Below are 14127 nucleotides of genomic sequence, written 5' to 3' on the forward strand. Positions count from 1 at the left end.
CTTGTTCTTGCATGAGCTAATCGTGAGTGGATGAGTGACGGCACATGACCTGGTGCCCCCGTGGCCACGGGAACCGCGCGCTGGTTGTTTTTCTTCAGGATCTTTGCATGAGAAGACTGGGCACGGCGTCTGTGTTTGGGTCCATCCCTGCAGCGTCGATAAATCAAGTGGCTGGCCTCTGTCTGGCGGGCCAGTCCCGTTCACGTCACCTCCTGGGGTCGTTGGTGTCTGGTCTTCTCATGTAATAACCTCAGGAAACTCATTCGACACAGGCTTCCTAACCATCTCGCAGGACCAATCCAAGCATCCCTAATCAAGACCAGGTGCAACCCGCCTTGAGGTAGGGCCTCGTGAGTCCCGCGCTGGCTCACAGGTGCCCGTATACACCTCCTCCAGCCCTGCCGTGCAAGCCACGTGCCAGGGCGGGGCTGTACATGCCCCGGGGGCTCTCCTCAGAGGGAGCCCCCTCCCATGCACCAGAGAAAGCACCATGCTTTGCGTTGGCCGTCGACACTGCCGAGGAGCGGCTATGCCCGTGCAAGAATGGAAGCGCTATGCTCCGCGCTGGTGATAAACAACTGGGGGTGGCCTCATGGCCGCATTAACCTCAGGGAGCCTCCGGGCTCAGTGACTAGCCTCACTGCGATGCTCTCCCTCGGGAAGATAGCACGAGGGGGCTGGGCACGGGGGCTACGCTTAGGTCACGCCTAGCATACCCCACCTTGCTAGGCCTCACGGGCATGGTCTTCGTGCACCCCTCCCAAGCGAGAGCTCGGCGAGGGAAAGGTAGGATGGTCTGTTCGTACGTCAAGGGGGACTCCTGAGCATCACGAGTTAGGAGCCTAACTGGTCACATAGCCCCTCACCTCTTGGGCTCGTCCTGGTGATCCGGACAACCCAACGACGGCTGAGGTATGCACGGGGCCGGGCCCTGCCGGCGCAGAACGCCAAGACCTAGTTGTGACCCTTCTCCTTCAAGACGTTCGTACGTCAAGGGGGACTCTTGAGCATCATGTCTCAGGAGCCTAACTGGTCCCCTAGCCCCTCACCTATTGGTCCCTTCCTGGTGATCCGGACGCCCCAACAATGGCTAAGGTACGCGCGGGGCCGGGCTCTGCCGACGCAGAACACCAAGGCTTGCCCCTGCATCTTTTCCTAAGCTGTTCGCACGTCAAGGAGGACTCCTGAGCATCGCGACTCAGGAGCCTAACTGGTCCGGTAGCCCCTCAGCTCTTAGGCTCGTCCTGGTGATCCGGATGACCCAACGACGGCTTGGGTACGCGCGGGGCCGGGCTCTGCCGATGCAGAACACCAAAGCAAACGGAAAAGCTGAAAGGGCATAATCTAGTTATTACAAGACATACTGTTCCAAGCAAATATTTTTAAACGCCTCCTGGCATGTCGCATGGTGCAGGATAAACTAGCAAAAGCAGAATCTCCAGGCCACCTCCTTAGACTTGGGGGTCACTGCTGCCCGCCAGCAGATCCTCCTCATCACCGGGCACGTCGCCCATCCCACCGGCTTCAGTTGGAGGACCAACGACCAGGTACTTGTTCAGCATGGCATCCACGGAGCACTTCACAGCGGCAACAGCAGCATCCTAGGGGTCGGCGTCCACCGGAGTGAGGAAGGAGCAGAGGTTGAAGATGGCATCCTGGAGATAAAGATGGCTGAAGATGCACGTGAGAGCTGAGGAAGAAAGTGAACGCGCCTCGTTTTCCAACAAGGATGTATACCCGTTGACAGCATCTTCGAGCACCGCCACGATTTCAGGAAGCAGAGCAGCAGGGCTCTCCCTCGGGGTCGTCACCACCACCTTTTCCCGAGGGATCATCCCCAAGAGTGCCTTCTGGGCCTTGTGGAAGCATGCCTCGAGAGAGGAGAGGGCGTCGCGCAACATGGTGGCCGCCTTGTTGGCCTCGATCAGGGCTGCTTGGGCTGCCTCCGCCTCCTCCTTCAGCTTCGTCAGGCGGTCGCGCTCTCCAGCCTGCTCTAAGGCCGTCTTCTTCACCTCGGCATCCCGACTGGCGACATCAGCTTCCTGGGCCTTCAGCTTCTCCTCACGCTCTTGGAGCTGGCTGGCCTGGGTGGCCTGCTGGTCCTGGAGAGTCTTTAGATCAGCCTCCACCACACGGCACCACTTCTCAGCTTCTGTGGCCTCCTTCTGCGCCAGGTCGCGTGCCGTGGCGGCCACCCCAAGCGCCTTCTGGGCCTCCTCCAGAGAGCCCCAGTCCATGCGAACAGACGCGTCGGCCTTGAGCCAACCAAAGATCAACCCCAGGCGTCCTCGCGTCGAACAACAATCCGGGCCCTGATGCTCACCCTGGAGGAGGTCCAGTGCCGCCCTCGCCTCTTCCAGGGTCCCGGAGGGAGCAGGAACACGGTGACTCAACCGCGCACTGGGCAATGGAGGAGACGCCCTCAGCGCCAAGGCAGAAGAAACCTCAGCCTCATGAAGGCTCGGGGCTCCGAAGGCTGGTTGTCCTCAGCAGCCGTAACAAGACTGGACGCCGAAGGAGTCAGGCCTGCGGAGGGCACCGACACCTCCTGAGGATGGGCATCCACGTTCTTCGGAGCTGGGTTTGCCCCTGGGGCTGCGGGGGCTGTGACATTCTTCTTCACCAGGGCCGCGGGGGGCGCTCCACCGCCTGCAGCCATGGCGACCTCCATGCCCTCCTTCTGCTTCTTCGGCGGCTGCTACCTAACGACAGGAGAATACGCTCAGCACCACTTCAAGAACCAACAAGCAAGGATAAGGGAGAAACTTAATGGTCGACGAAGGCGTAGCGCCTCTTCATGCTAAGCAGCGGGCGCTGGGGTGGAGCAGCAGGCGCCAAGCTCTTGGGAGCAGGAGAGGTTGCGGTTGGCGCCGCCTGAGGCGGCGTCAACGAAGGTGGGCTGCTGCCCGGAGAAATCACCGCGGTCCTACTTTTCTTCGCAACCGCTCGCTTGTGCTGCTTCAAGGAGGCCACTCCAGACCTCGTGTTGACCCCTGGAGGGCGCGACACCTCCACCACCGGGGGCTCGTCATCATCATCGTCATCCGGAAGGCCGCACAGGAGCTCCCTTTGCTCCGGGGCAGAGGATTCGTCCACAACCTCATCCTCGGTGGCCTCGGAGGATTGGCCGTTGGAGGAGAGGAGCACCAACTTAGTAGGCGGCAAGGAAGACCCCAGTCGCATAAACCCGAGCTCATCGAAGACAGGCATGGCCGCGATGACCTCGTCGGCATTGTCACAGCAATACATCGGAAGCCAGCCCTCCGGAGGGTCGCTCGGGTCCTTTCCCGTCAGGTAGAGCAACACCTTGTTCAGCTCCTCCTCAGGAAGGGGGTCTCGGCGCAGGTGGATCTTGTCGTTGTCACCACCAAGCTTCCACAAGGGACGGGGCAGTCCTGAAGCGGCGCGACGTGCTGCTTCAAGAACTCCATGATGAGCATGGCCCCCATTAGTTTTGCGTCCTTCAGCTCCTTGTCCATCTTCCTCACGAACGGCATCAAGGAAGGGTCGGTGATCTTCTCAGATTTCCACCACTTATCGGAGACAGGGAATGCAGTCGGTAGCTTCAACGAGGTCTCGGAGCTCTTGGCATCCTGTCGGATATCGGGTTCTGACAAAACCCTTAAGGTTCGAACTCTAGGGTGCGCATGAAGATCTTCTCCCTACCGAAACACGCCCAGAACCTCGCCACGATTCTAAGCTAGCACGATGAACAACACAAGAGACACGAGGTTTATACTGGTTCGGGCCACCGTTGTGGTGTAATACCCTAATCCAGTGTGTGGTGTGGCGGATTGCGTCTTGGGCTGATGATGAACAGTACAGAGGAAGAACAGCCTCGCGAGGAGAGGTGTTCTTGTGGTGGAATGCGGATGAAGCTAACTTCTTGTCTTTCTACTATGGTGGCCAGCCCTATATATAGAGGCCCTGGCCCTCTTCCCAAATATTGAGCGGGAAGGGAGCCAACAACGAACATTTTGTAAGGGGACAGCTAGTACAAGCTATCCTAACTAAAGGTGGTCTTCGACTTCCAAAGGCACTGGCGATGACGCCGTCTTGGGCTCCACGGTGACCTCCATCCTGCTGCTCTGCTGGTCTTGGTCTCGTTGCACTGATATGGAAACGTTTGCTTGATGCCTCGGTACTCCACGCCTGTGCTTGCCCCCTTTGTACCAAAGAGGAAACAAGGACACTCCGCAGGCTGGCGCCCACCTGGTCTTGGTCATCATTGGTTGCGTCACGAGCACCTCGCGAGGTACCCCTCGCCTTGATCTCTCCGCCTCCTCGCGAGCCTGCCTGGTGAGGCCGCCCCTGAGGAGGCCTTGTGTCATCCGGCCCATGAGGCTTGGCCCCTTGCGAGGGTCTTGAGGTTGGGCTTATGAAGACAGGCCGTACTGGGCCATAGCTGAGCCACGCAGCAGGCCGCAGGCAGGCAAGTCTGGGGACCCCCGTTCCCAGAATGCCGACAATAGCCCCTGGCCCAAGGCATGCTCGGACTTGGCTTAGCATCGAAGCCAAAGGGCAAGTGCACTGCGCCCCTGGCCCCAACAGCCTGCGGCCTTGGTCGCCGCATGGCGGTTGATTGGACGTGGGCGTCTCCGTTTCGCCACGCTGCCTTAGCAACTGCCCGACTGACAAAAGACTGGCCTGGGTGAGGCTTGCCTTCATTGCTCTCTTTTGCCTTGCTCCAGATCCCCTTCCTTGCTCCCTTGCTTCCGAAATCTCCAGATCTGCTCCATTCCTTCCCCCCCAGCGAGCCATGGCGCCGCGCAAGGCTAAGCCAACGCCCTGCCGGCTTGGTACTCACCGGCCCTGGATGCCCCCAACATGTCGGAGAAGAATGTCACCACTATACGCCTTATGACGGCGGCGGAGGCAGCAAGATGGGGGCGACCGAACTCCGGGCGGGCTCCGCCAAGCCGGAGGCTAAGGGGAGCACCTTCTACCCCTTCTTCATGAATGCCGTCATTGCCAGACTGGTTCCTCCCTTCTCCCAGTTCTTCTACGCCGTCCTCCGCCATTACAGGTTGCAGGCCCTTCATCTCCATCCCAACTCCGTTCTCCTTTTGTCGATTTTCTCCTACTACTGCGAGGCGCATGTTGGGGTGATGCCGTCCGTGGCTTTGCTGTGCAACTTCTTCTCCCTCTGAATCAACGGCGAGCATACCTCGGCGTGCGCTGGCTTCGTCGCGTACTCCAAGGCCAATGCGATCTCTAAGACCGGGAAGAGGGTCGATGGCTTCCAGAGCAAGTGGGTCATGATGGATGCCAGGTGTGTCCACTTCTGGTTGGTGTTGCCAACGGAGCAGCCCCAGCCTGACGAGGCATGGTCTTGTGCGAAGCTTGATGATAGACGAGCGAAGTTGGTGCTGGAGAAGATGAAAACCGACCTGAGGCCGGGCAACATGAAGGCGGCGAAGCTGACAGGGGCCACGCTCCTAAGAGAGTTCCTGACGCAGTGGGTGGCTCCACTTCAGGCGCACTCGCGCCCGTTGTGGACACTCAGGGGCGTGGACTACGATCTTCGTCTGAACCCGGCGGCCTTGGCCGATGAGTTTTTGGTCGTAGCTGTCCGCCTCTTGGTTGGAGATGACCTGGAAGGTTTGGAGGGCACTCCTGCCCCCCTGTTCCTCCGCGACAACTGGCAACAGGTGGTGGATGCCATGCCCACCTTTGATGGGCACGGTCTGGTGCCGGCAGTGCCTCCTGATGGCCAGGGGCGACGGCGCCGGTGGAAGTGTCTTCTGGTGATTCCCGCGGGGGAGGAGAGGAAGACAAGGAAGAAGAGGAGCGGGACTCGGAGGCGGCCACTGAGGGGACGGGGGAGACCTTCCACCGGCGTAGGGCCAACATCCTCCACACCTTGCCGGATGATGACGAGGCCAACGCCGCGCGAGAGGAAGAGGACTCGCCCATGACCCCGAAGAAGGACAGCTCGCCGCTGATCTCCCGAGGGACTACTGCTGCCCATGCACCGCCCGAAGCCGTCTCCAACCCTTCTGGTGCGTCCTCTTCTGCTCCTGAACCTCTCGAGGCCGCGCCCCGGACCAAGAGGCTCTCAGGCTTTATGCTCGGCAAGAGGTCAGTGGCCTACGCCGTAATTGACCAGTAAGTGCTCGAACTCCGTCTTATTCTTGTTTTCGCTGCCGGGGCTTGACGTTCTCCATTTCTTTGTTAGGCCGCCGCTTGTGGCGAAGAAGAAGAAAGGGGACATAGTGGCTCCACCTGGGGTAGGCTCATCTGCTGCGGCCGCACCTTCGCCCGTGGGAAGGGGAGGTGGTGAAGTTCGCACTTCTCCTGCCCGATCGTCCTCGTGAGGCCTAGAGGAGCGCTCTGGCGGGGCACTAGCCCCCATGGCCTTGCTGGCTCCGGAGGTGCTGACGCCTGATGCTATTGCTGAGGTAGCCAAGATTCAGGAGCCCCCAGCTTCCCAAGCCGTGGTCACGCTGCCACCTCGTCCTCCTGCACCAATGGTTCCGAATTATTCTTCCTCCTCCGCCGTCTTGGACCGTGCCCTTAGTGAGTTGGGCCAGCTGCGAGAAGACCTCCAGGGCGCCAACTCCCACCAGGTAGCTGGGCGCTTGGAGATGGTCTCTGGCTGGGTTCACTCTGATACCTCCATCCGAGCGGTGCTGGAGCGGGCCGCGACAGCTTATGAGAGGGACAAGCAAGTCGCGATCCAGGCCGCAGCCGCCCGCGATGCGGCACTAAAGGATGCCACGGTTGCCCAAGACCGTTGCAACACGCTGGAGGTCGAGCTGCAGGGCTTGCGCGATGAGCTCGCCAAAGAAGCTCGTGACCGCCACGCAAAGGAGGAGGAGATGAAGGCTCGGGAGGACGCCATCGGGGACCATGACGCCAAACTGAGCGCTGATTGCGGTTGGCTGGGGACGCTAGAGTAGAAGCTGAAGACGGAGAAGGCCGAGCTGGATGCTAAGGCGAAGGTCCTGGCCGAGGACCATGTGGCCTTCGTGGATCTTGAGGAGAGATCTCGCAAGGCACTGAAGACGCTCTATGAGGGCGGCTTGGAGAAGCCGCTAGCTGGTGCCAAGGAGGGCCCTGCCCAGCTTCTTCATTTCTTTGTTGAGGCGCTCGAGGAAGTTGTGACCGGCGTCGGCCCCATGGCCGAGGCTGAAGTTTGCGTCCTTTCTTCTGCGGCGCTGACGCATGTCTTCGGCCACGTCTACCTTCGCGATCCTAGCGCCAACCTCGACGAGCTACTGGAGCCCGTGGACAATGAGCGCTTTGCCGCCGCTGCTGAAGCCGTGAAGGGCCAGGCGAAATCCCTGCTGGCAAAGTTCCGCGCCTTTGCCACTGTGCCCAGGGCATGTGCTGCTGATCTCGTGGCCTTGGGAGGTGGAGCTGATGGGGGTAACGCCGCCTCCGCGCCTTTGCCACTGTGCCCAGGGCATGTGCTGCTGATCCCGTGGCCCTGGGAGGTGGAGCTGATGGGGGTAACGCCACCACGGAGGCGGGGCTCCTGGCGAATGACGGTGTTGCCCAAGGGTGATCTTCTCACGGCTTCTTTCCGGTTTAAACTCCTGCAATATGAACTATGCCTCGTGGAGGCGTTTATACTTGCGTTTGGTATCGTGAAGACAATTATGGTTTGTAATATTTGCTTCTGGATTTGCTTCGAGATTTTGTGGTTTCCTTCCTGTTTGCTTTGTGTTCTACGTCGGGAGAGCCCGGCCGTGCGCATATCTCAACCGCCGTTAGCCCACACCGGATCACCAGGATGGGACCAAGGAGTGAGGGGCTATGCGACAAGTTAGGCTCCTGAGTCACAATGCTCAGGTGTCCCCCTTGACGCGCAAAAAGCAAATAGGGAGGGAGTGTAGGGGTGGATCTGGCATTCTACGTCGGCAGAGCCCGGCCCCGCGCATACCTCAAGTGCCGTTAGCCTTGCGGAACTAAGGAGTGAGGGGTTACGTGAACAGTTAGGCTCTGGAGTCGCGATGCTCAGGAGTCCCCTTTGACGTTCAAACGGTCTTCATACCTTGGCTTCGCTTGGGGAGGGGCGCGCGACGACCAGGTCCGAGGGACCTGGCTGGGTGGCATGCGCTCGGGCGTGACCTGGGCACAGCCCCCGTGTCCAGCCCCCTCGCATGACGCTCCCGAGGGCAGGTGCTGCGATGAGGCCAGACACTGAGCTCTAGGCTCCCTGAGGTTGATACAGCCATAGGCCGCCCTCAGTTGTTTATCACCAGCGCGGAGCATAGCGCTTCCATATGTGTACGGGCATAGCTGCTCCTCGGCAGTGTCATCAGCCAGCGCGGAGCATGGTGCTTCCACTGGTACGTGGGAGGGGGGCCCCTCCGGGAGGAGCCCCCAGGGCATGTACATCCCCGCCCTGACACATGGCTTGCACGGCAGGGCTAGACGAGGTGTATCTGGGCACTTGTGAGCCAGCGCGGGAATCACGAGGCCCTACCTCAAGGCGGGTTGCGCTTGGTCTTGAGCCTTGGACGGCTGTGTGTTCCTGCGAGATGGTTAGATACAAATGCTCTACGTCCTCAGGTCCCGGCCCTCGAGCGAGCTCAGCCGCCGCTGGTATGCCAGGTCGCGATGCCATGGACAAGGCCAGGGGGTGAGGGCTGGAGAGCCAGTAGGAGCTCCTGAGTTGTGATGCTCAGGAGCCCCCCTTTTAACGTGCAAGCGATTTGCACGAGGGAGAGAAGGCCTGCGATAGGCGGCAGATGATAATCATAGGCAGTTTAAGCATGAAAGACAAATCAGCTTAGATAAACAAGGAAAGGATACATGCCACTGGGTTAGGCCCGAGCGGCTTGGGGATGATGCAGCCCGAGGGGCGCCCCAGCAAGGTAAACTAAAGACATGAGCAAAATGGATACATGCCACAGGGACGGACCCACGCGACCTGGGAATGATGCAGCCCTGAGGGTGCTTCCGGCTGAAATAAACTCAAAAGATGTCACTTGGTACCATTGTAGAGGGGGTGTTGGAGTAGCTGAAGATGCGCTGTGAAGAGGCCGACCCTCACGAGCCACCGGAGCCCTGAGCCTCGGGAGGCTCTGGGGGTCCAGGCGGTTCTTTGAGGACCATCTCCATCTCCGCCAGGACCGCGTGATGCCTGGCCTCCCGAGCTGCTAGAATGCTCCACAGATGGCCCTGGTGAGTAGCAGCCGCGTTCGGCAGGCCGAAAGGCACGCAAACATAGTTGCACAGCGGACCCTCGCAACGTCCCACGCGCGAGGGCCAGAGGCGCTCCTGAGATGCGGCTCGGTTGAGCCCTGGGAAGTCGATGCAGACGCATAGCCCCCCATTCTCGCCTGGATGGGGGCTACACCATGCAAACGGCGATCGCCGCATATGACTCTTGATTCCTGAAGCTCCAGAGTGGCCTTGGTGATGAACTCCTGAGGGTTGGGCCTTTCTTTCCCCATGCCTTCTTGAGGGAAACATGCTGCGAAGCACGCCTCCAAGTGGTGCCCGAGCGCCTCCCTCGTGATCTTGGCAAAGTCTGAGGCCCTCCAGAAGAGAGCCCTCGAGCCCTGCCCGAGGAGGGCGCCAGGCGTGAATTCCTATGCGATGGAAGGAGGCGCCCCTTGCACGAGCGCAGATTGTGATGCGACTCCTCCTGAGATGCCAATCTCCTGACGCCTTGAGCTGGGCGATGTCTTCTTCTTCTTGGGAACCGCCTCAGGAGGGTTTTTGCCCTTACTATCTGGGTCCTCAGTTGATGCAGCTTGAAAGGCACGCTCGAGGGAGCACACCGCATCTTTCTCTTCGCATGGGACTGTGATGATTCCGACACTTCCTGGCATCTTGAGGACATTGTAGCCATGGTGGGTCACTGCCATGAACTTGGCCAGGGCTGGATACCCGAGGATGGCATTGTATGGCAGGCGAATGTGGGCGACGTCGAAGTCGATGAGCTCAATGTGGTAGTTGTTGCGCTGTCCGAAAGTGATAGGGAGGCGGACCTGCCCTATCGGGGTAGTGGAGCCGTCAGTAACTCCTGAGAAGGACTTGGTAGGCTGAAGTTCATCATATGGCACTTGAAGATGGTTGAACATCTCGACGAACAAAACATTGAGCCCTGCGCCACCATTGATGAGGGTCCTAGTAACTTGCGCGTTGCTGATGACTGGGGAACAAAGCATTGGGAGGAGGCCAGCTATAGCCACACACTTTAGTTAATCTGCTGAGCTGGAAGTGATGGCGCACTTGGAACACCTGAGAGGGCGCGTGGCCTCGACCTTGGGGAGGACTGCATTCACCTCGCGAGCAAACAGCTTGAAGATGTGTTGAGAGGCTGGGGCCTGGGCTCCTCCCATGATGTAAGCGATAGCACGTGGCTCCTGGAAGCCCCCAGCCCCCACGTCCTGGTGGTGGTCATCATTCCTTCTTGGCGGTGGCGGCAGAGGAGGAAGGTCGGTGTTGCCCTCCGGGCGGTCCTCACGAGGCTGATCCCTCCAGGCTCCCTCGCGAGGCTGGTCATGCCAGCGATCCTCGCGATGTCGTTCACACCACTCCTGGCGAGGGCCTCGGTCATCCCATCGTCCTCCGTCTCTTCCTCCTCCTTAGCCCTGGTCATTGCACTCGGGGCATCGACCGATGCGTCCTTCTCAAACGGCTCTGAGCTCCTGGCATTCGTTGGTGTTGCGGGTGTATAGGTTGTGGTAGGCGCAGAATCAGTTACCCTTGGACGACTCCAGCTGGTCCCTGCCGCACTTCGTCTCGGGTTCTGCTGCGAGTAAGGTTGCTCCTTTGTGCTTCACATCCTTGGCCTTGGCTTTCTTTTCTTCTGGGTCAGCAACTGGAAGCTCGAGGAGATGCGCCCCTCCTCAGCTGTTGCGCACTTGGTCGCCAGGTTGAACAGCTCCAGAGATGTGCACAAATCCTCGTGGATGTCCAGCTCCTCCTTCATCTTGATGTCGCGAACGCCATCAGAAAACGCTGGGATGATGGCCTCGTCTGTCACCTTGGTGGTCTTGACGCAAGCACTGTTGATACCCTGGATGTACTTCTGCAGGGTCTCTCCAGGTTGCTGCTTGATGTGGCGAGTGCCCTGGAAGTTGGCGATGAACGGCTGTGCATCTCGTCCCAAGAGGAGATCGAGTCTGGAGGCAGGTTCAGGAGCCAGGTGCGGGCACCATCCTTGAGGTCCATGGGAAACCAGTTCGCCATGACCTTTTCGTCTCCGTTGGCCGCCACGATGCCCAGCTCGTAGAGCTGCAAGAACTCCGCGGGGTCGGCGATGCCGTCGTAGAGTGGAGGCAGATCCGGCTTAAACTTGCCTGGCCAGGCGACGCTGCACAGCTCGGTGGTGAAGGCATGGCATCCTGCTATGGCCACCAAATCCTTTGGCAGACGCGGGGCCTGCTCTTGATGATTCCCGTGCGCACCGCCAGGGGCAGCGCGGGGTCTTGGCGTGCTGGTGTAGGAATGCGGTCTTGCCGTGCTGGTGCAGGGAGCACGTGAGCGCCTTCTTGAGGCCGAGGAATTTCTTGGCAACTTCTTTCTTGCCGCGCGGGCGCTGGACGAGGTGGGTCACGACCAGGGGCCACGCGCCTTGGAGTCAGGGCGCCTTCTTGGGAAGGAGTTAGCGGAGACGCTCCCTGGGCCGCGTCCCCCATGCAGGACGGAGGGCGAGGCAGTGAGAGGGACGGCGCAGGAGAGCCCTCTGCGGCGCTGACGAGGTCGGTGATGCGAGCGAGCCATTCTTCATAGAAGTCGTCGATGGGGTGGTAGTGCAGGAGCTCATGTGCCAGGAGCAACGCGGCCTGCGCGTCCGTGGGGGCGCGACGAGCGTGAGATGACGAACCAGCTGGGGACAGCGACGGAGTGGTGGTGCGGCCTTCTCGCTGCACCGAGGGGTGCAACAAAGATGCTTGCTGCTCGTTCCCCGGCGGGCTGGTGGCGGCGTTGGCGGCACGCAATGGAGAACGACGAGGAGGTCCGCTGACGGGAGCCATATGGGCGATGCGGGCGGCGGGAGCAGCCCGGCGCTTGGCGCGAGCTCGGTGAACATCTGCCATGGATGAGACGAAGCGATGGGACGCAGATTAGCGGGGAAAAGATTCGGCGCACCCCTACCTGGCGCGCCAAATGTCGGATATTCGGTTCCGACAAAACTCTTAAGGTTCGAACTCTGGGGTGCGCATGAAGATCTTGTGCCTACCGAAACACGCCCAGAACCTCACCGCGATTCTAAGCTAGCATGATGAACAACACAAGAGACACGAGGTTTATACTGGTTCGGGCCACCATTGTGGTGTAATACCCTAATCCAGTCTGTGGTGTGGTGGACTGCCTCTTGGGCTGATGATGAACAGTACAGAGGAAGAACAACCTTGCAAGGAGAGGTGTTCTTGTGGTGGAATGCGAATGAACCTAACTTCTTGTCTTTCTACTGTGGTGGCCGGCGCTATATATAGAGGCCCTGGTCCTCTTCCCAAATATTGAGCGGGAAGGGAGCCAACAACGGCCATTTTGTAAGGGGACAACTAGTACAAGCTATCCTGACTAAAGGTGGTCTTCGACTGCCAAAGGCACTGGCGATGATGCCGTCTTGGGCTCCACGGTGACCTCCGTCCTATTGCTCTGCTGGTCTTGGTCTCGTTGCATTGATATGGAAACCTTTTCTTGATGCCTCGGTACTCCGCGCCTGCGCTTTCCCCCTTCGTACCAAAGAGGAAACTAGGACACTGCGCAGGCTGGCGCCTGCCTGGTGCCCGTGTGGTCTTGCTCGTCATGGCTTGCGTCATGATCACCTCGCGAGGTACCCCTCGCCTTGATCTCTCCACCTCCTCGCGAGCCTGCCTAGTGTGGCCGCCCCTGAGGAGGCCTTCCGTCGTCCGCCTCACGAGGCTTGGCCCCTCGCGAGGATCTTGAGCTTGGGCTGATGAAGACAGGCCATACCGGGCCATAGCTGAGCCACGCAGCAGGCCACAGGCAGGCAAGTCTGGGGACCCCCGTTCCCAGAACGCCGACACATCCATCAACACCCACCTCTTCACAGAATCCTCCGCCTTCTTACCGGTGCGGGAGATTGCGTTACCACCCTGCACCACAACGAAACTGATGCACCCAACCGGATTGTCGCTGGTCTTGTGAAGATAGAAGAAATGGCAGAACAGGGCAACGAAGGGCAGCACCCCCATGAACGCCTCACAATAGAAGGCGAAGAGGTACAAAAGTAGGTTGGAGTTGGCATGGATGTGGAGCGCTTGGAGACCATAGTGGTGAAGGATAGTGAAGAAGAAGGGGGAAATGGAGGTACCATCCCGGAGAAGACGTTGTGCATAGAGAAAGGGAAGAAGTTGATGCCCGCGGGATCTGGGGCAGCGGTGGCGACCCGGAGCGCGGTCTTCTTCCACTCATTGTCGTCGCTCGCCATCAGGAGGATCATTTTCTGGAGCTTCTCCCCGGTCACACAGGGCTCCATCAGCCCTGGCTCGTACCAGGCAGCACTGGCAGCCGAGGAGGAAGCCGTGGCTTTTTCGGCGGCCATCAGGAAGAATATTTGGTGGAGCATCGGCAGATCTAGTGAGCTCTCCTGCTTTGGGGAGAAGGGGATCTGGAGCAAGACAAAGAAGGAGCTATGAAAGCCTAGCGGTAGGCGGCACCCTTTTTGTCAGACTGGAGCAGTTGCCGAGGCAGCATGGGGAAACGGAGTCGCCCACATGCAATCAATCGCCACGCGTCATCAAGGCTGCAGGCAGTTAGGGCCCGCAATGCTCCGTACTTGCCTCTCGGCTTCGCCTAGAAGCCAATCCGAGCGTTCCATGGGCCCGGGGGCTACTTTCGGCGTCCTTGACTTGGTGGTAACCAGTCCTGCCTGCCTGCGGCCCACAACATGGCTCCATTGACGGCCTGGTACGGCCCAGCTTCGACATCAACACCATAGGACCCTCGCGAGGGGCCAAGCCTCGCGAGGCGGATGATGCCAAGACCCCCGAAGGAGTTGGCCTCCTCAGGAGGGCTCTTGAGGGGCGGGGAGTTCTATGCAGCTACCTCATGAGGCGCCAGACAAGTGCAGAGCGCAGGTTTCCTCTTTGGTGCAAGGGAGGCAAGCCACAGGCGCGGAGTCCCGAGGAATCAGCCAAAGGTCTCCATTCTGGTGCAACAAGAACAAGACCGCTAGGACGGAGGTCATCA

The sequence above is a fragment of the Triticum aestivum genome, chromosome 5B (assembly GCF_018294505.1).
Source record: "Triticum aestivum cultivar Chinese Spring chromosome 5B, IWGSC CS RefSeq v2.1, whole genome shotgun sequence".
Lineage (NCBI taxonomy): Eukaryota > Viridiplantae > Streptophyta > Magnoliopsida > Poales > Poaceae > Triticum > Triticum aestivum.